The sequence below is a fragment of the Prenolepis imparis genome, unplaced genomic scaffold (genome assembly GCF_030444845.1).
Source record: "Prenolepis imparis isolate NDT839.2.m4 unplaced genomic scaffold, iyPreImpa1.0 SCAF_2, whole genome shotgun sequence".
In the NCBI taxonomy this organism is placed as follows: Eukaryota; Metazoa; Arthropoda; class Insecta; order Hymenoptera; family Formicidae; genus Prenolepis; species Prenolepis imparis.
The window spans coordinates 16,698,938-16,722,461 of NW_028141160.1; the positions used below are offsets into that span (position 1 = coordinate 16,698,938).

At 40.8% G+C, this 23,524-nt stretch overlaps 1 protein-coding gene and 1 long non-coding RNA gene across 16 annotated transcripts in view; one reads left to right on the forward strand and one right to left on the reverse strand.

Moving 5' to 3' along the window:
* The window catches only part of LOC145949102 (uncharacterized), a 61,280-nt gene extending 58,125 nt beyond the window's left edge, over window positions 1-3,155 (forward strand). For both annotated transcript variants that reach the window (XR_014427544.1, XR_014427545.1), the window contains 2 exons: window positions 2,796-3,014; window positions 3,131-3,155. This is a non-coding gene — a long non-coding RNA (uncharacterized LOC145949102). The remainder of the gene's footprint in view (window positions 1-2,795; window positions 3,015-3,130) is intronic.
* The window catches only part of Bru3 (CUGBP Elav-like family member bruno 3), a 578,576-nt gene that overhangs the window by 273,957 nt on the left and 281,095 nt on the right, over window positions 1-23,524 (reverse strand). The gene's annotated exons all lie outside the window — the stretch shown is intronic.

Here is a 23,524-nt window from a genome sequence, read left to right on the forward strand (position 1 = left end):
CGCAACCTGATTGTAAAGCCATTGTACCATTTCGGAAATCAAATCCGTTTCTCGCGGTCACCATCGATGACGACCACTCATTCTGATTGAATCGATCAGAATGCCTTGGTGGTAGTGTTTTGATTCGGGGGTCCACACCTGTATGTCCGCAAGCAATTATCTTTGAACATTGCCAGTAATTATCTTAGCCCGACGCGATAATTCGATTTTTCAATTTCTTGCTTTTCCCGTATCTCAACATTATTATCATTTATTCGTACTTATATTTGTACGAGTAAACTTTTCTGTCATTGCAGTCGGAAATAAACTTTACTCTACCGCGTATCGAATATCGAACCTTACCCTAAGCTTTAGGGAGAGAACATGTTCTTTGAAAATGTCAAAAATAACGCGATCATATATATTTTCGCGATATCGTTTTCAAATAAATACCAATTGCGCGGAATATAGACGGAACGCACGAGGGAGAGATGAAAATCCGAGAGGAATATCCGAGACACGTGCTTAGTTTTGACAGAGGATTCGCGCCCTCGCGAAACGTTTTCGTAGATCTGAATTGAAGCTTTTGTGTAAGCTCTCTTTTTTTCTCTCCATAATCGCGCCTCCTCGAATACGCGCGCCTCTCTCTCTCTCATCTTTCGACTCTTGTTTCTCGTCCTAGTCTCTGCCATCGGCAGTAAAACCAATTCGAGACAAAGATATCCCTCCGAAAAGACGTTTTCTACAGACGTTGTATTCGTGCAACCTCTCTGTGCGCGGAGAGATGCGAAAGTCGTCGCCGTCTGTCGCGACGACAGCGTAGCGTAAAGTAACGAGGCGCTACACGAGACACGCTCTTTCCGCGACATTTCGCGGCAAGCCATATATTCGGTAGAAATTTATTTTATTTACCGGAACACGCGCGCGAGGCATCATCCCCCCGCCTCATTCCTCCGTCGCATACCATCTATTTCGGCGAGACGCACAAGCTGGAAATAAAGATGGGGATGGGGAGGGCTAACGCGCGATGAGGAGACGGAATCACCCCCTCTCATGGGACCGGAGGCGTCTCATTAGGCGCGATTCAGTGTACCACACTCCGGCAGATCCCTACCTTCCAGATTGTTCCATTTTCCTTCATACATATTTAAATTATTGAAATTGCGGCATTACCATATTCCATTGATTTATCGATGCCTCTCCGCGGCTTTCTCGTTCCCCTCTCCCTCCCCGTCTCTGTCTCCTGTCCCGCTTCCGTTTTCTCTGCATCCCTCTACTCCTTCCTCTTTATTCGCGCTGCCTTCTAGCGCTAGGCAGCTTTATTTTCACCATCCAAGGTATAGTAAAAAAAAAAAAAGAAGAAAAGAGCCTTGGGATCCACCCACGCTTGGCTTCTACTACCCTCCATCGCTGTTGTTTATATATAGGACATGTATTACATGCACGTCCTACTCACTCTGCTGGATATAGCGCTGGACATAACGTTTCCAATATGAATAATTTTTTTTGCTTGTTTTATCAAACAAGATGAAAAAGATTCAATCAAACAAGTAAATCAATCAAAAATTTGTTTAACTAAACTTTTGTTTAACTCCGTAGTTTGATTGCATTGGATGATCCAGAATGCTGAATTAATAATCTGTTATTTCTTCCTAGACTATATACTGTTACATTGCTATGTATCGCATAGACAAATATAAAAGAGATAATTAAACTGTACGAGTACATTAAAGCAAATTCAAACACGCGTCAATACTTTTAAAACTAAGTAATCACTAGAACAACACAAGCGCGCGCCATTCTTCGATTTTATGTTAAAAAGAATGATATTTAAAAGAAAATAATATGTGTAAGCATGATTAATATTTTTTCACAATCAGCTGATTAAAACGTTAATTTGCTAATTAAGTTTTGAAATAATAATATGTTATAAAAATTAAAATAGTAATATGTTGTAAATAATATGTTATAATACCTTATTTTCGATTAATATTTTTTGACAGAAATCAGCTGGTAACTGTCAAAAATATTAATCGAGTTTAAAGTATTATAACATGTTATTTAAAATATATTATTATTTTAATTTTTATAACATATTATTATTTTAAAAATTAATTAGCAAATTAACTCTTTAATCAGCTGATTTTTATCAAGAAATATTAATAAAGCGAAAATTTGCTAATTAAATATTCTAGTCTCTTATATATCTCTTACATATTTATATTTATATTGTGTATGTTATAATTTGCTAATTAAATTTTGAAATAATAATATGGTAAAAGTTATAAAATAATAATATGTTATAATACCTTATTGTTGATTAATATTTTTTCTTTCTAAAGCTATATCTTTCGAACAGATCTCCTTCGAGTTTTAATTAATTATTAATATTAAGTCATGTATGTACAATATAGTACCGCGCGCGCTATTAGAATGAAGTTGCCGATGTTTGTAGCCGCGGCCATTACAGAAACGCCGCGGGTATCAGGCAGTTGGAGCTGCGTCCCGCTGTGATTAATTAGTAAGCATAATCGTTAGAAACGATTTCTAACCTTTGTATTGTTAATATTTATCAATCGCATATCATAATTTCAACGTTAATATGTAATCGTAATTGTTCGAAACGCATATTTCGCGAAAAATTCGATGCAAAATCTCTTGCCAACATAACCCAACTTAATCTGTTTTCGCGCGCGCGAATGTTTGCGATCCGTGGATATATCTATCGTTAATTCTAGTTTACATATTTATATTGTGTATGTTATAATGCGAAATAATAAGATTATTCTAATATGTATGTATTTTATTTGTTACAGGTGCGATACACAGTGCGATTCACGCGTCGTGTCGGGAATACCGCGTAAAGTGTCGCGCGTCGGGAATGCCATGTAAAGTTTGGCGTGTCGGGAGTGCCGTGTAAAGTGTCGGGCGATCGTAATTATTCGTATTTTCGCGAGTGTCGCGAGTGCTACCATGGACCAAGAGAGGAGGAGGAGGCTTGGGGAGGCATCGGGCGACAGCGGGGCAACTGCGAGGTATGCAAAATAAAACATTTTTTCTAAACTACATTTTTTCTAAACTACATTGTTTATGAGATATTCGACACACACATATGTATATATAATACATAATTTGAATTTTTTGTTTTCAGATCAATGTGCTGTGTATGCTGTCGGTGAGTGAGAAATTGTTTATTTTATAATAATTCTATAGCGGTAATGAGGATGTTTTGTGTAATGGGGCCTTTTTTAAAACGATATTTTTATGTAACTGATGTATTTTTGTAGATGCATGTTGTTAGATGTATTATTATTATTCCACATCGATTTCTCACAAAAGATTTCGGTGTTCTTTATTGCCCGTACAAAATCCCTTTATCTTGCAAAACAATGAATTGGCGAAATTCTGTCGTATAATTGGCGAATTACTCGAGGGCGCCTTAGAGTTCCAGTAACATCCGACTGTTTCGTTCTAATGACGATAGTATCCGAGAACCTTTTACGCGGCGCTTGAGCGAGAATTTACAACTTTACAACCTATAAAGCTCGTGCATTGTGAAGCTGGTACGGGTCAATCTCACCCCTGTCAGCGGTTCAAAGATCCGGTTGTGGACTCACTCCTTGTTTCTCCCTGTGCGACCACCTTATCCTAACGGTCCGGGCTCGCGTAGCCACATCCTTCAAACAACGGTTGGTTGAACGGACGACCAAACAACTTTACACCTATTTTATGGAGTCCGATATTATATTTAGAATCGCGATAGTGCATGCCACCGACTTCAAACCAACGATCGACGCGACAAACGTTATGACTACGTTGAGGAAATATTGCCTGCAAATTGATATGGGAATACGATCGATAAACCCTTGAAAGTATTTAAAAATCTATAAACAGTATACATGATTTGTGTATAGGTTTCACGACCCGCAATTTACAACAGAGAAACCACATATAATTTATCCGAATATATTCGAAAAAGGATCCTCTACGTTATTCATTACAATTCTACGGTTTATTCATTACAATTCTACGGTTTATTCAGCGTAATATTCAGAGGTAAAACCGCGTCGTCGTTATTATTCATTATTGTTGTTGTATTTATTGAAACTATATCTTTGGTATATTGCTCGCAATATGAAGTAGTAATAGCGCATTGCTCATGATCGAATTGTCTTGAAAATACATTGGTTAATATTTCCAAGATACTATATACGAGAATTTTATAATGGAAAACGAAGCTGTGCTCATCTTCGATCAAGTTTCGGAATTAATTACAAACTCGCAATCTTTCTTCGAAGCATTCGTTATGCAAGCGGTTTAACGAGTTCCTATCCCTCCGGTTACTTTCAATCAGAGACAGGGTTGTCTCTGTTTTTATAGCTGGTGACGGTTTACTTCTGTCTGTCAAAGATTTCTTGATCGTCACATAAGATACATTAATTAATTAATTAATTTTTAAGCTATATTCTTTTTAATAATGTATATATATATATATATATATATATATTCTAAAACGCTCACACACACAAAATGCAAGAAATTAATTTTTCTTTTATCAATCTAGCAATAGATGATAATTGTTAAAAACATAGAGTAGAGAGAATAAGGATGTGAGAATTATAAAAAAAACAATGTAGAAAAACACACACCAAAGAAAAAGAAATAATTTAAATCAAAATTTGCGACTACAACTCTACTTTTTTCTTCAAAAGGTGAAGGGTGAAAGTAGAGCGTAGTGCGTAATATCGGACGTGTCTGCGTTTGACGTGGGATTTAACTACGTTTCCAGATGTGCTCCGGTACTCTGGTCGTTTCTCGGTATAGACTTTACTACCAATAAAGCCAATGAACGGATCCACCCGGATGCACGGTGTCCTGCATTTTCCCTGTCCTATCGGCGTCCTGTACTTTGGCCGTCTGTCCCTCTGTCGGTCGCGTAATAGTGTAGCCGATCGGTCTGACATTCGTCAGGATTTCACCGTGCGAAATTAACGGTTTCGAAGATACCCAGCAGAGAGGCAATTGTACCGAAATTGCACTCGCGTACGTATACCATGATATGACGACGTGGCGATAGAAATTGGAATTAATGAAAAAACGCTCAAGATAAAATAGAAGGAGCGCATAAATTTTAACGGATAAAGATGGATGCTTATTTTTTTCGTGCTGACATAAATATATTTTTTACAATCCGATATATATTTGAGATATTTTATATATATTTTAGAAATAGGAACGTAGAAAGCAACAGAGTCGATGTATTCGTTTTTTCGCGCTCTTGTGTTTGTGATTTTCTGTACATTTTCCGTATTACTGCAGCTTGAAAGTTTTGAGAGAAACAGGGTACGGTTGAAAATTTTTCAACCGCCATTACGATGTCGGCGAAACCGGCGATGAAATTCAAGCGAGAATTTAGGTTGAAATTTACATTAGCAATCTACTAAGGATATTTCCGCCGCGCCTTTTAATATAATTTAACCCACGCTGCAACAATGTCGAGAATTTCCCACGTTGCTTGTGTTCGCAGGGGTCGCCGCGGCGCGATTAAGGGCGAGATAAAGAATTTTGTGAGGAAATGCTTTATAACGCAAAAAAAGCGTACTATAATCTTTTTATTTCGTTTTTAAAACTTTAAAGACCAGTACGATATAATCCGTACGTAGCTATTTTATGAAAGGTACGTACAAGGCAGCGCATTTGTATAATAAAGAAATAAACATGGCAATGTGCGCGCAATGCAGTTTATATATACAATTGCGTGCGCCTATTACGCAAAAAAGCATCTCCCCTTCACGCATGTATAACATCTCCACGCGTTTACGGTAATATTGGCGAGAAAGATAAAATTCGAGACACTTGGACTATTCCGCAACTTACACGTTGGTTTGGGTCTCACGAGGAGAGGCGTTGTAGCCCTTGTCATTTACATACGTATTACCTTCTTTTACACACGCGTTACCTACTTGCACCGAACGCAGGTGTGTCTTACGAGACACACAGACGTCCACAAGCGTCCAAGTTTTCACTTACACAGCACGGTCGTTCCGAAAGATACTGTGCGGATTTCTTTCTCTTCGACTACACACGTATCTCGGGATACGTGACTAATCTCAAAGTGGTGGACTCGTTGAATTTCCCTACCAACTTAAATGTGCGCGACATTGTCCAGCAAATTTGTATCTTCCTTTCGCTGAGAGGAGATGAGGAGGAAAGGGGGCGAAAACGCATTTTCGACGCTTAACGATATTAAGGAAAAAGCGCGGAACTGTGAACAAAACTGAATTCCAGGGGCGAGTTGTTTCTCGCAAGTTGGGAAAAAACGGCGACGACCAACCAGTTCTATAACGGACTGTCGAGCTTTCCCGAAATTGATTTTTCTCCACTGTTACAGCTGCTGGCGCTCGCGTATACCACCCCTCGCGTGCCCCCCTTTCCCCCCCCCCCATACGCCCACCGTTACTTTTATGTCATAGCCGCGCGCTGAATTTCCAGCAAGGGTTGTAAATCGAATAATCAAAATGTCAGAACCTTCCTACGTTGGAACACCGCAACCGTTTTGCGCGCGGGTTTTAGCTCGATGAAATCGCGATTCTGCTGGCGAAAATAACGAGGGGCGGCATTCCTCGAAAAAGAACGAAAAAGAGAAAGAGACGTAAAGTAAGAATGTCTTACATTTCGTTTCTAATGTTCGATGAAATCGCGTGATATCCGACGACGAGCGCATCCGAATAGCATAAATCATCCGGAGTAATGCGAGCCGTCTTCTGACCTATGGGCACGATGGGTACGCGCGCGTGTCGGGGTAAGAAAATACACGATCCCGCATCCTCCGTCTAGGTGGATTCCTCACTTCTCCTCCCGAACAGAACGAGTTACCGTACTTTTGAACACCCTCACGTTCCGCCGCCGAAAGGTATTGCGGTGTTTCGTATTCAACGGAAAGTGCGAAATATCGTAAATCTTTCTTTCGGTCGTGGATCATCGGGATAACTTAACATCCGTAGCGATTGTACTGCAAATCGTCCGACTACTTCCCTCCGCTTAGTTATCTACACTTTCCGCGAAAATATGCGTCTGTAAATTTTTGCAGTTTTTGCGATGCGTCAGGAGAACTATCATCATATCGCGCGTATATTTTTGATGCATTTCGTTGATATGTCTCTCGCCTGTTCATATTTAAAGCGTTATTTTATCATTTGATCGTGATATTTGTTTAAAAAATAAAATGTAAATATGTTCATGTATATTTTAAATAAATTTACGAAAAATTAAATATTTTTTTGAGAAGCATATTGCAAATTTAATTTAAATTATTCTAATTATTCATTGCAATCTGCATATGAGTAAGTAGAAGGCTATCCATTATATCGAGTGACATAATATATTATGTTTCACACCAGATTGGTGGATGAAAAGTTTTGCAAATTCAGCCTTTCCAGCAAAAAGCTTGTTTTTTTTTTTTTTTTTTTTTTTTTTTTAGAAAAAACCGATTTATAAAAATTCACGCATTTTACGAAAAAACTAAATCCTTTTGTGAAAAAATCGACTTTATAAAAAATTTACTATATCGTGTGTATATATATGTTGAGACTTTTTTTATATGTAGTAAAGAGATTAAATAATGACACACATAATAAAAAATAAATCTAATAATTAACAACTATAATAAACCTTTATTAAAAAAAAAGTTGATAGAATATCATGAAAAGCGTAATGGATTTAACCAATTCTATTAACGTTTTACTTGCTAATATTTGGTTTCCATAATATTCTACATCTTGATGCTTATCAGTATTCATTCGTATCAATATTCATAAGATCCTCGGCAAACTCAATCGATTTTTTTTTAACCGAATAGCGATTTGGGACTGGAACGGATTGATGAAGAAATGGAGTGGAAAGAGAGAGAGAGAGAGAGCGTGCGGACGACGTCCGGCATGATATCTATGGTGCGTCGATAAATTCACGCTGCCTGCACACGTGACTTCTGCACATCGTTCGTGGCGCAGATGCGCCAGAGTATACAGAGGTGTGGAAACGCATCGATGTATAAGCGAACATGTGTGTGTGTGTGTGTGTGTATACGTGAGGCGAGTAAGAGCACGTGGTTTCTCCGAAACGAGATAAAATTGTTCATCCATAAATTTATGCTATTCAGCGAAAACTCGTCTCTCTCGTTCCTTCTCAGATCGTTGTTCCTTCATTCTTGTCATAGCCTGCCTTCCTCATGGCTTCCTCCATTTTTTAGCAACGGAAAGCGAAGCCTTGATGTAGAATATAAACGCGGTATCGAGCTATCGGCCGTTTTGCTAATTAAATTACCAATCGATAAGTCCATCGAGATGACGATTCTGATTGTTGTCTGCTGTCGTGATCTCTATCTTCCGCTCGCGACATTATATTCAACATCAAAGCTCACTCGTCAGCATTGGTCGTTGAGCATTTCGGGTACGGTATTTCAAACTTCAAATGGCCGAGAACTCCAACGCGAAAAGGGGATTTCGCCGGTAATCCGGAGGTGCAGCGGAAACGGGGACGAAAACCGATTTTACGAACCGGTCGGACAAAGGAAACGGCCATGCTGAAACTTCTTTATCTATCCAAGCCAATTTGTAGGAATTTATTTCCGGCGATGTCATACGACGCGAAATGCACGAGGGGTGACGCAGCAACAGCTGTCTAACCGCGCGCGCGGTCTGAACGAATCTGAAGCGGACGAGATCCCGAATTGGAAGAGGCGCGCGATGCCGGAAATCCCGTCCGCGGCGAAGAGAGAAGCATCGGAGCAGGGGGATAGTCTACGGTCCTCCGCGATGAAACCGGCCGAATCGCGCGCCGGATATCGGAATAGCAATAATAATCAATTGTCCATGTAAAAGCCTCGACAAGTTACATGATCGGGAAATAACTGAAATCAATTCGCCGGACGCGCCGGGCGCCCGGCGCGCGTCCAACTGCACGTAGCCAGGCGTGAGTCCACGAAGGGGTAGACGGGGGAGATCGAGGGTGACCAGGGAGAGATCCGACGGTGGATTGCACGGTCGGTGCACTACGGGTCGTAAAATGCATCTGCCCTGCCGTCCGCCACCAGCACCGGCTTTTATTGTGTTGCGTCACTCGCCGCGAACCCTTTTTTTTCTCCCTCTTTCGCAAGCTCTCCGTCTCTTTTTCTCTCTCTCCTCACCCGCCCTCGCGATTTACCGGATGGCCTCTTGCTCTTCTGATACCACTCTTGTGTCCCCTCCCTGTCTTCCTCCCTCGGTTCTCGTCCCACCTCACCCGCGAACCGGCTCGACGAAAAAACAACGACACCAACTGATTTATAACCCTCGTACACTCGTTAAACTGATTCGATAGATTTTACTGCGCTTACGCCGATTTCTTCCCTCTGCCTCATTCTCTTCCTTCTTTTCTTATCGTGTCCTGCCTCTTCCTCTTTTACCTACCGTTTTCGTCAATCATTCTGCTGTGTTTTAGTGCTCCATTTCCGTCTTTCTCTTTTCGTTTTCAGCTATTTGGCCCTTTTATTCTTGCACGTTTCCGTTTTTCTTCGGTCCACTTGAGGTTTACAACCGAGTTTACATCATTCAGTCGAGCTTACACGTGCCGTCGACATTCCGGGTAAAGGCATTATTGCACGTTGCGATCCGTGACGCGGCTCGTGACCATTTCGGCTTAAGCCTCCCTGGTATTTCTCTTGGTATTCCACGGTCACGTGTCAACCCGCATTTTTGAGAGTCCGTACAGTCAGAGATGGTGCCGGTTCGGCGAATGGAGCAGTCACCGACATTTATGTACGTGCTCGGAGAGACGCGCCATGAATCTCTCGCCTGACCATTAGGACTACGTCATTAAAAGATAGCTTTCCGACGTTTGGTTGAAGAATCGTCAATAATAAATAATAAATCAATCGATAATAATCAATTATAAACCGGCGGAGAGATAGAAAATTTAATTGTTCACTATATCACCGCGTTATGAAATAAAAAAATCTTCGTAAAATAAATTAATTTTTATGAAAATTTATAAGAGCGTATGCTTAGCTAATTTGTGTGAATTATGGGTTTCAATTGTGGGTGGATCGCAGAAAGCAGGTCGAAATGAAGTGTTTGCGAAGGGGCGTGACGGCGTTCAAAAGTGCACAAGCGAGATCAAAGGTTTCGCGCGAGCGAAACCCAAGAGTTTAAACCGCGCCACTTATTCAGCAGTTCGTCATTGTCCTTCCCAGCCCTCGCGTGTTCTTCTGTTTACCTTGTTCGTTGCATCCCGGAGGGTTATCAGCGGTAACGTGTAGGCTCTTGTGTAGTGAAAAATGAAGGGTATTGGAGCCCCTATAAAGGTATCTGCTAAGCGAGGGGTGAGAATGTTTCTGAGCGGAAAGGAAAGAATGCGTGTGTGATATTTAGGGGTAAATACCATATCCGATTGTCTAATGGAAAGAAATGTAATGTCGTCAAAATGAAACGATTATCAATATACTCATCGCAATATTAAAGAACTTTGAGAGACCCACGCTTAAACGAGAAATTTTACTTACGCAGCGGTCATATAATTCGGGAAAATCGTTGTCTGGAGAACGATGATTAAAATGGTGAGCGTAAAGTGCAGCTGTTAATAAAATGTTAGGTAGATGAGATAAATGAGTTAAGACTTTACGGTCAATAAATTTATAAGCTTTCATTATGCGACTCGCTGTCTGCAGTGAAATCCGATCTCTATTCTCTTTCTTATTCGATCGTAGCTCCATACCGAGATAGACATTTGCAGATTTAAGTCAATTAACGTGATAGGAAAATTAAGTGCATATTAATTGCGTATCCATGTGGTGGTAAAAAAATCGAAAGTCTGAATTCATCACAGCGCTGCGCCGCAAAAATTGTGATAAGAAGTCGGCATCAGATAAAGGTACTGGCGAAACTTACACGATTTAATAACGTGAGACTTGTTCTCAATGTACTTGCTCAGGCTTGGATAACTCCGCCCCAGTTTGAAAGCTCTGCGGTACTTAAACCTAAAGCACACATCGAGAGGTATTTGAAAAGTTTCCCAACAATTAGGATTATCCGGAGTATATTCCCGCCGATCTATAGATTCTGGGTGAACATAGCCATAAAGTACGGAAAGGAGCCGGAGATCGGAAGAGGGGGAGAGACAGAGGAAAACGGAAATGGGAGAATGAGAGAGAGAGAGAGAAATTCTCCGTGGTTATGGGAGCTTGCGGCGAGAGCTTCACCAGTGACGATACACATTAGATACCAAGTTCTTACAACTATATCTGCGGGCAAGAAGCGTGCCAATATAAACTACGGAAGCGCGATAATGCTACGTGAATATACGCGGCACTTTCTTTATCCCAGTATGGATTTCTGTTCCCGAGAAGGGGGCGTAATAATACCATTTTTATAATTATCTTTTTTTTAATTTTTAAGTGTTGGAATGTTTTTTTACACTTAAATTATTTTATTTTATTTTTGCTATTTTTTTGCAGAGGTTCTCTTCATTCTTTCTTGTCTCTTTTTTTGTTCTTTATTTATAATTGTTATATATATATTGTATACATATACATCTAAGAAATTCGATGAGATGGGATTCGATTCAAAGTGAGCCCAACAAAGTCAAAATGTTAAATAGATACATGTTTTTTTGATGAATATATGGTTGTAATAGATTCTTTGATCTCTTCACATCCATGTTCCTCTCGCTCCTCACCTCTCGCGTTTTAAATAGCACATATCGGTTTTGTTCATCTTTGTCGTCATTCGTTGGCAAATGATTACATCTCACTCAGAACGCAATTTTATTTGCTGTAACACCTCCGAGTCACATCTCCGTGAAGTAATTTTCAGGCTGTCGTGAAGTTTTCAGCCTGTAATATTACTTCCAGAAGACGTTACGCCTTAATACCTGGGTAAGCAGGAAAACACAGCCACGGTGTTGAACGAGATTTCATGATTATTAAACTTCTCCGCTCCGACGTCCGATATTAAGCATGGATTACAGGATACAGAGCATAATTAAAGCATTGCAAACTCGATGGCTTAACGTGCACGAAATACTTAATACCTAATACAATTAGCGAACGGTTTTTAAATTTAAATAATATTTTTTAAAAAAAAGTACGTGTTATTTTAATAAAAATTATTCATACATGATCACAAATCACACCACTAATTTAATATTCATGAATAGATAGTTTTATCGCAAAGGGAGATTATATAATAATAATTATATTATATATATATCAAATCTGTTTGTTACGTAAAAAAAGAAAGAAGTAAGTCTTGCGAAGAAAAAAAGAAGTCGTAATGGAGACACGTTTTTAGAACAAGAATGGGGGAGAAAGAGAAAAAGAGAAAAGCGGAAGTGGAGAAAACGGGGATCGATGTACGGAGTGGATACGCGACTTTCCGTGAGTTTGAATCGGAAGATGTGGACCCTGCCGGCAACTCTTATCTGGCCCACATTTTAAAACTTGAAACTTGGACGATCTACGGCATGGTTCGCGCGGGTAATGGTAGCGTGTGTGACGCGAATCTTTCAGTTCGGTTCTCTCTCTCTCTTCTTCGCACACTATTTTGCACGCGCGAAAGAAATTTTCGCGTCGTTTTTCTGCGTCCTCGTTCGCGAACACGGGGAGATGCCAAATGACCATTTTCTCCATAGCCTGAACATGTTATGACTCTGTAGCAAACACGTACGCAAGAAATACATTGCGTATCGAATAACAGCAAAGATAATAAATAGTCGCTGTGTACGTGTCCGAGATAAATGATCGAAACTCTTCTTTTTAGTGCACGCCATTTCGGTGAAATATGTGAGCATGTATGTATGTGGAACGATATAAAATTCTTCCTGAAGTTAGTCAGGAATCTATGATTTTAGTTCTCTGAGTAACGTCGATTGCAAACTTAGAGCTATGGAGTTTCATCGATATTCGCAAAGTTTCGACGTTAATAAAATTAAAAGGGAGATGCAAAAAAAAAGTTTCACTCTCTGACAATGAATGATAGGATTTTTATGAGTTTGCTGCGTCTGCTAGAAATGTTTTTCGTTTTCAATGTAACGTATTCTGAAATTATATTTATTTTGCAAAAACTCGTTACAAAATAAAACTCAGAAAACAATTTCTATTTCTATTGCACAAATAAATATTGCTTATAGCCTTGCGCTTACATATATCCGTCATATTATAACTATTATTATTGTCTCGTTATTGATATCATTCACATTATATCTTTTCACTGAAACTAACGCGAGTTAATTAAAAAAACATTGTATTATTTTTAGTTGCATTATCTGAATGTATACATACATTCGAACTTATTAACTGCATAACTTTCAAATTTATTATTTTTGCATAAAGTCTAATAAAATGAAAAAGTCATTTTACGATGTATATTTTTAAAGTAGGACTGTCTAACTCGAAACAGAGATACAAGATTAATCGCGCACACGTGTGCTAGCCAAAGGGTATATAATACGTCAGTTGGTGCCGTATTTTGTGCGCAAATATATCAGAGGCACGTCAACAAGCCAGTGTTATTCAGACGCTTCAAGCAGCTTAACCCGGTTTCTCTCTAAACTTCCCTTTACCCACCTACGCAAGTAAGCACAAGGATCGCATGATTATTTTTCCATCTCCGGCTTCCATTATATTCCGACAGTGTTGGACCGCCGGCACTTTACTGGAAATACTCATTGAAGGTATTATGCCAATTAACGTAATTAGTCTGGTAGCATTGACGTTTCATTCTAAGCCTTCTGAAGCGCGAAGAGATCACTTCCGCGACGATAGTCGTCTTTCATGTCGGCTTGTTACTTGTGCTATGGCTAGCGATTTCGTTGAATCTGTCTGCGGACGGATATAGCGTCGCACTTAAATCCGATTTATCCGATAAATCTCGTATCAGCCGTACTCCTTGCGTAGGTTTCCGTTCTCCTAGCATCCAACCCGAGACCCTGTTGATCCTCGCCTTACTTTCGAATTAGCTGGGCGATCCACTGGGACCACAGACGGATCAGTTTAGATGGCTGTGTAAACTTCGAACGATGCAAAAGCAGAAAGGATAGCGAGCTGTTCGAGAGACGCAGAAATATCGTGTTTCTCAGTGACGTGCCGGATACAATGTGAAAAATCTTTTGTGAAACTGCACAAAGCTCCGGTACCGTTGTTGTACGCTTGTACGGTAACAACAGCGAGACTCATACAGTTTGCGGTATTGTAGTGACGTTTTCATGATACGTCTAAGTAAGTGTTTTATTTTATTACACACGAAAATGTTTCTTCACGTTGATCTCGAAAGCTGAAAAATATTTATCTTATATATATATATATATATATACGATGTGACGTGTATATATAATATGAAAAGAAGTTGTATTATACTGAGATGGATGGACGGAAATGATGGTTGAAGATAGCGTAAAGTACGGCTGGGAATGCTTGAATCTCTCGGTGCGGGATCTCGGCTGGGCAATATTGAGCATCTTGAGATGAATCTTCGACATCCCTTGAGAACGTCCATATGGATTAACTATACCGTGCTTGTATATAATGCGGCGCATGGTTTCGAGGCTAAGGGCTGGTACTGTCCCGAGCATGGATGGGGTACTCAAGATGCTAGGCCACGTCGAGCTCCTTCATATAGCTTCCATAATCAACTGCATACCGCAGTGTTACTAAGCGCCAGTAGAGCTACGCTTGCTCTTGGCATATGAATGCCATCCGTAGATACCGCGGGATTATCGGCTGTTATAGCCACACCATCGAGTGAAGTGAATGCCACTTAATATGTATTTTACCATCTTAATACAATGATTATCGCTTTTCGAGCATTATATATAAATTAATAAATCAACAACTTGCTAATGTAATACATCTTGATATTATTATATATAATTTTATTATATGCAATAATTGTGCTTGAGCGAATTTTTTTAAAAGATTTAGTTATCGTGTCATCAGAAGAAAATAATATATAAACGGATACATACACATATATAAATGTATATATACGCGCATACGCTTATTATTTCTACATGCATACTACTCTATGCATCAGAAGTATATGCTTTGTCACTAAGTCGTAGGATTCTGACGGTAGTTAGATAAGAGAAAGGCGGAGAAAGCTGCGGGCGGACACGGGAGACGAGTGAGCACGGTGCTGAAGCCTGAAAATCAATTACCAATCACGCCTTTAGGCAAAGCCCTAACGCCTCCTGTTCGCCCAACGGTATATAATAGGAGCTACGGTGTCGTGCTCTGACACACCAAGTGAGTACCGGGTTTCTCACGACATCGATCTACTAAAATTTCAGAGACGGCTTACTGAGTTTAATGTGATATATCTTTAAGTCACGTGTCAATGGATGGAAGCTGTTTTAATTGAATTAATGGATATCAGAACGCTCTAAAACGCGCAACATTAATATATATCGTGCCAACATAATTATATTAACTAATATTATATCGATTATAAATGGATACATCATATATTAATACCAAACTATTTATACAGATGATTTATCAATTATTTTTAATCCATCCGGCTAAATCCATTTAATTATGGCTTCACTATCATTAATACTTATACTGTTATCACACATCAATATATAATATATATATAAAATATTGTATTTTATTAATATATTGTATTATAAAGTTACAATATTTTAATTTATTAGACATATGCGCACATTATAAATATATTAATTATTTTCATCTCAATACAGATAAATATATATATATATTTTTTGAAAAGCTACCATTTAATTTTCACAGACAAAAATATTATGTCTTGCTGTTTACAAGATAATTTTACTGATTTATCGTTATATATTCTGCGTTTCCGTGGAAAGATTCCGGGACGAATAGTCCGCCTCTTGTCGCGCATAAAAAGTAGCCGGAGAACGGGGAAAGGAAGGGCGATTGGACCGAGACAAATCTGAAGTGAAAAGGGTGCGAAGGAAGCGGGGTTCGGTCATGATGGAAGGTGACCTACTTTCTTATGAATTTGATTCGCGATATTACATTTCGCTTGTCACGGGGCAGTGATTAACCCGCTCGCCTCGGGCAACGATTTCAATGAGCAGTTCCACATTCAATTGGCAGGACGAGATTCTTCCTCTTCCACCTTTCTATTTTTCATAGTTTCTCATTGGATTAATGCCATGTCTCGTTGAAATTGTGAGCGAATTGCGATCTGCGATTTATTGTACGAATGCATCAAGCAAAATTGCATGAAAGCGATAATAACTATTGAAAAAATACTATTTAAAAGATTATTTCATGCAATCCTAAAGAATCGACAACGTGTGATTGATGTTTCATTACTTGCTTTGCTGAAAAAAAGCAGTTATTCTTAACATTATTAAAGTGTCTTAATATTTACTCGAATACAATATTTTCGATACTTTTATTTACGGAAAATATATTTTTTTCTCGTAATTCGGCTTGAAAGAATTGAATTTAGATTTATTTTGATTTTGATTTATATCTTTCACATTTATTTTGATTGTGATTTATATCTTTTACATGTCTACTGACTTTTATTTTACGGTCACTGCGGGTATGTTAGATTAAAACGGTTTTCCAATATTCTGCATAATCTAACCAACGTACGTCAATATCCGAAATAAGTTATAGATTAACGATGATGGACTAAACTAAAATGATGTTTGGTAGTTGTAGCTGAAAATGTCAATTATCATACATTGTATCATCGAGGACATATCGCGATGATACTTAGCAAAGTAGACCGCATCGAATATTTCACATACTCCGATATAGCGACTACGTGGTTGTTTTCGTTGTCATAAATGTCAGCGAAAGGGATCGTTGGCGTTTAATGAACGCCGAAGAAGATCCCGAGGTTGCGTAAGATCCTGAAGGACACCCAAGAAACTCGACCTCCAACGATCGAAGGTAGGCGGGGGAGAAACGCAGGGGGGGGGGAGAGATGGCAGGAAGTGGGTTCGCGCAAGAAGAGGGAGAGATACAGCCCCGGGAAATGATTATAAATGAAGCCATCCACCCGCGCTCTCGCTCCGGCTTGAGACCGCGAGGCAGCGCGGCGGCAGAAATTCGCTCGGCAGGGCGACAAAGTAAGAAGAATTGAAGACGATGTCAAAAATAAGAGAAGCGTATTTACAACGGTGTGAAATTGGACTGCTAGCCCGCGAGAGAAATGAGGGTCGCCGACTCTGTGCCGGGAAAATGATATTGTGTGTTACGGGGGCTGTATCGTGCGCGCGAAGACGACGCGACAGCGCGGCGACGATGAACCCCTTCTTCCTCCATCCTCGCTTGAATTTACTGCGCACAGAACGCGACTGCCACTTGGTATTTATTGTCCGCAGGTCGCTTACCGACCAACGCGAGCGTAATTAAGCCGCGAGAGTGTTCGCACCCCCGTGCGCGTTGACGCTTTCGCGTAATACAACGTCATTTACTTTGCGCGCGGTTATATACGCGTGAGAAACACATCGTCTTGCAACTTATCTACTTTTCCTTGCAATTTCTTTTTTTCTCTCTACCAAAAAAAAAAGATGAACGTACATTTATTATGAATAAGCGATGTTTTAATTCACAGAAGCTCCGCAGACTGTCAGTTTGTAGGAAGGACAGATATTGATTATCGAGTAAATTGTATAGCCCGTTATATCTTACTTTTCAATCAACGCAGAACTATCCCGGGGATCTGCCCTTTTCTTAAGAAGGATTTCCAAGATTTACGGAAATTAGATGTCAATTCTTCACAAACGTCCTTTCCTAAATTTTCCCTCCAGACGCGACTGCGAAATATATATAGCTGCCGCCGCTCGCAAGCCCCGTCCCCTCTGCGAATTTAAGCAAAATAATCCTAACCGGTTCCCGTAAACCGCATTCTCCGATCAAACTATCGCGACCATTAGTAACTGCACTCCATTTGATAAACGTACAAATGGTTGGCGCACAATTTGCAAACGCCATATTCCATACAAATCGTATCGGTGCTTTATAGTCAGCAGATTATATCGGTTTATATATTATAAACAGTTGGAAACGTGTGCGATTGAATTTGCAAAATACGCCCACGGACACAGATTACGTCCGTCAGCCGGCTGCAGCCGGAAAATAGAGCCGCGTGAAGCCGGTCTGCGCCCTGATTATGAAATGATGTGGCCGAAGGGGCGGGGTCCCGGCCGCTCCGCGGATATCTGCGTACGATGGCAACTGCCTACATCCATTGCGGCGTCAGCGCCGGCCACAACAACGCAAATGCAAATTTATTGTTATTCGATTATTCAATTCGTAGCCGCGTACTTCGCTCGGACGTTAATACCATATAATGCCGCCGTGGTCTCTATAACTGCGCTATTACCGGAAACATTGAAATTATACCCAACTCCGGTCTTAAGTCGCGATCACGTTTGTGAAGAGAATAATTTATTGCTCTGAAATATATATTTATGGTGATTCCCTCCCTCTCTTTCGTGTGCTGCGTGTGACTAAATTTATCGTATTGCGCGAAACACGCTTGATTACAATTACCTTGTCACGTTGTATCATAGCTTGTCTCATTTTATACGTGTCGACAATTAATCGCGTTTAATCATCGAAATGTCATTGTGCAAAAAAAAGAAGTGAAACGATATCCTTGTAGCGTCGACTTACGGTCGGCGATTTGAAGAAAACTGTGGCGGTCGATCCTACTGTACCGCTGCTTCAAACATTTCATCCCCGGAATCTCCACTCGTAAAGTACGGAGCTGATAAGAAAAGCGGCTTACGCTACTTCTAATTTTCCCGCCGGCTCGGCAAATATTATGCATACACCGTGAATCTATGTCTCCTCGAGGGGATGATGTATTGCCGACCTCGACCTCCTTGAAACTTATACCCGATGGGCGGGAGAAGAGGATAGTCAGGATAGGAAGAAATACGAAGAGGCGCGTTCTACAGGGCTGTGCGTCTTCGAGGAGTGCGCCGATGCAGAGAGGACGGACGCCGACGTAGAGGGAACGTATTTCGTGTCTGGTTAAATTTCACGGAACGATGGATGGGACGCGTGTAGCTGTATGCAAGCTGCAGCCATCTTTTAACCAATACTCCCGATACACGTACAGATCCGAAAGATTCCCGACTTTAGGAAACTTGATGCAAAATTTTACAAGCGAGTTACGTCGATCCTTCAGAATCAGCTGCCGGGTTTTTTAAAATATATGTGTCACGTATCTGAAATATTATTATATGATACATTTTGAAAATTTTATTATCACTTATTATCGCAATTTGTTCAATCGCTCGCTAATTTTACGGAAATAAAAGTGGAAAGTACTTTACATAAAATTCATATTAAACTCGCGAATGCGTTAAGGGGGGAAACAGTGTCGGAAATGAGAAAGCGGGACGCCATTGAAAATTAAGTCCGTGCTGGATCGAAAAATTGGGTTCCTAGAAGAAGTCTCCCAAGTATCGCGCTCGTGTATGGATCTCGCCACCCGAATCTCAAGAAAGTCTTTACTAAGTTAGTCGGGGCGTTGCGCCCGGGGTATGAGGCGGAAGTTATGAAGTGCGAGCATCCGTGGCGTGGCGTAGCACTGCTTTATAAACGACTTTTCGTGCGAAGTTTACCGGCATTCATCACCGACGACTTGCCCATACCCTAGCTTGGCCGACCCGCCTCCACCATCCACCCACGACATCAGCTTCACGACGGCCGGCCGAAACAGCGTGCGAATAGAAAGACGAGGGTGAAACGGCGATGGCTAAGTTTCAAGATAGTCTCTCCTGTGGTAAGAGTAAAATTACATTCCCAAAATCAAGAGCTACAAACTTTATGGCAACATTTCGACCTAGGAAAAAAATCAAGAGAAATATTAATATAATGAATCAATAAGATTGAAGCACAAGTTCTCAACTGAGAATATATTTGTTTCACACGCTTTTCTTTCTATTCGCCAAATTAAATTAAATTAATTTTAATCATTCATTTTTAAAACTTGCGATATATATATTTATGATATTATCTTATAATTCGAATATAATAATACGCTAATGTAAAGAAATAATTCATCTTGTCGCTCTTCCAATTTATTCAATTGCTCTTGCGTTTGTATCAAGTACGATACATTTTCGCTTATTAAGTGGACGGTATAAATGCGTTCCTAGAATCTATGAGATAAGGAACTTTGTGACAAAGACAGATTCCTCTGTTAAATCAGTTCGAGCGGATGACATCGCTTTGGAGTATTTCGCGAACGTAATACGAGCGAGCGGGTCTGGCTCGAGTCAAAGTCGCGCACGTATGATTAAATTAACATCGTTTAGGCTGTTTGTCGAATATGCGTAATATGCGTGTGTCTGTGTGAGCGAGCGAGCGCGCAGAAAGGCCGCGATACGCTTTGGAAACGATACCGCAGATAGAAATTTGAAGGCAGGTGGCGCGAGGGCGGATTAGCGCTGATGTAGCGGGGCGATGCGAGGGCGGCGAGGGCGGCAGAACGGTTTGAAAGCACGTACCAAATCTCGGATAATTCGGTCTAATTTGTTCGTAGTTAGATTGGAGCGCCAGGAATTATTCAGAGCCTCAAATTGTTGGCGGTTAAGCGAGGCTCGCAAAACTGGTAACCGGTCCTGTAGATGCAGCATTACGACTGCGGAGCGGACAGCGAAAAGGGGTAGGGGAAAAGTCGAGTGGAGGTCGAAGCGCTGTCGATGAGGTCGCGGATAGAGATGGGGGAGCAGAGAGAGTATGAGGAATCGTCCGGTTAAACTCGATCCAAAATTGACCGTATTATTACATGTCCTAACCAGGCGCAGAGGGTTAGACCGCATCGCGCGCCGTCTCCCTCTTTCCCTCCCTTCCTCCTTCCCTCCCCCCTCTCACAGTTCGTCGTCGCTCTTGTTACGAGGTGGAGATGAAACACCCGGAGAGGTTTCGGCGGCACCGGCCTCGACATCCGCGGAAACTATATGCGAATTGCAGCAGAAAGCTGCGGCGCCGAATTATTTCCGACCACAGGCCACGACCGTTGATAATTTAATTACCGGGGCAATTCCCGCGGCGACGTGGCCCTTCAACATACGAATACGTTTGTCGTACGACGCACGACGACATGCGAAAGTGCGACCGGCCCTTTTATCGCCCCGTTGTCTGAGCAATACGCGACGATGGTTACTGTAACTTTGAATTTCCCTCTGACATGAAATTCGAGTTCAATTAATCCGCGTGTGGTAATTACAGAAACATGGCGTCAATTTTGATTGTTGCAGCAATCGAACCCGAGATGTCGATGATCATCAATGATGAATGCATTCGTATCTTTTACGCCTATAACAAATTATTTTCATCAACTATTAAACTCGATAGATTGCGTCGACAATTATTTTAATATCCGTGTAAATCGTTATCGGTCAAAGTGACAATCTTTCATTGATCATCAATTTCATCGCTCAGATGCATAGATTTTCAGTCAGTGAACCTTGTTATAAATCGTAACGATCTCTTCTTGTGCAACGGCGAATACGATCGTATACATGTTCAAAGTCGCGCGCGGCATTAGAAATAAAAAAAAGGAGCAAAGAAGTCGGACGACGATAGGTATCCTCCGTAAAACTTTGAATATAAACCGAGAATCCGAGAGCGTCTCACGTCGATTTATTCGCGTGTTTGTTCACGGTGGGGAAAGTTTCGCGGTTTGTCAGCGCTTTTAGATTAAGGGCAAAAGAGGCAAGGAGAAAAGAGAACAGCAGTGAGGGAACATCGAAGCCTCATAAAGTGCTTACAAATTCCTTCGCTCGGTATGCTCGCGTTTCATCTTTCAGCGATAAAAGCCACTTCTGAGTTATGTTCGAGGAGTCCGATAGGTGCAACTTCCGACATGGATAAAACTTTGCAGAAACGATGGGATTGTAGATAATTAAAAAATTAATATTTATGAACAATTTTCAATAACTACCGATTATTTCTACATTCAATTTTATTATGCAAGAGGGATTAAACTTCACTGTAGAAATGTTCTCGCGTGTCTAAGTTTCAAGAAAAATGCTACAGATATAAAAGTCTATGATAGAAGACGCGAGAAAATAAATCAACCCGCACTTTGGTGAAGGGAATCCCTTTGCGCTAGAACGCGTTTTTGGTTCCCTCGGAACAGTAGCCATGAAAAAAAGCGGTGCAGAAAGCACCTTTACGAATCGCGTAACACAGCGATTCCGATTTCCAATCTATCGACTTCACTAAACAACGAAGGAATCCGTGCAACGACGATTCTCATTGGCAATGTGATAGCACGAGCGCGGCTCGGTGAATCCACGAATGTTTCGAAACTCGGCACAGGAGCTCGTTCTTCGCTTTCTTCGACGACTTTGCAGTCGATCACTCACGAAAGAACCGCGAAAGGAGAGATGACTCTGTCGTGAGATTCAGGCGAGCGTGAATATTCCGAAATTAAAATTCAATCATCCAACACAAATTTTTGCCGTGAACAATTTAGACGTGTCATCTTTCAATGTACCGAATCCTCATCGATTTCGTCTAACAAACGTGATTTTCAATCGATCTTAAAACTGCAATGCATCACCTTGATTGGACAGACTACCTACTGTGTATGCGAATCATGTGCGAGCATTCCACATATGTAAAGAACCCCGAAAGAAGAAGGATAAAAAAGCCGGGCACATAAAAGAGAAACGATGTGCGAATCTAGTCTCGTGTTTTTTTCATAAACCGCGTTCGAGGCATGCTGCTTTTTGATTCGACCGCGTTATGGCATTTCCCGCTTTACCGGATGCCACCTCTATATCTTCTTTCTTTACTCTCATCGTATAACGCCGTGACGCAGACGATGAATTCGCGAATCGAGTGGCTCTACGGATACTTTTCGATTCGAATTCATGATGCTTCCCCCTCCGCCCCCGGGACATTTCCGCTTTACAGCGTAATACAGCCGCGAGTTCTTGACAGTCAATAAAACGTAAAGTCATAACTCTCGCGTGCAACGCACCACATGTGAAAATGGACGTAGAGGGGCCTCGCCCCAAAAACGCCCGGCACTCGAACTATTCTTAATCTCGTTGAAAGCCGGGGCGGTCATTTTGCAAGCGGCCGGCGTAGTAACGTTAGTTTGATTATACGGCGGGCTACAAACGCGCTTTGTCTTGCAATCCTATGCCCTCTCTTGCACGTAGTTGCAACAATTCGCCGTGAGACGACGAAAAAAGCCTCGCGCGAGAATATCCCCCAAAAATTCGATTCGAGAGATAACTCTGCCCGTATTACTTTCACGTTTCTACTTCTATCTTGATTTGTTTCATATTAGAATCGATACGGCGCAATTTTCCCATTACATTATATTTGTTTCTTTTACGATAATCCGATGATGTGTATCGCGGCACGTGATATTAATCATAGGAAAATATTGAAACAGAGCCCGATGATTCTGCGGTTATTAGATATATTCCCGAAATGTATGTGAATAGCACTTATGTGAACAATACGCCATATACAGAATATAACAGCAGATTTGATGCGCGCATCGTTCTTGCATTATCGAATAAAGTG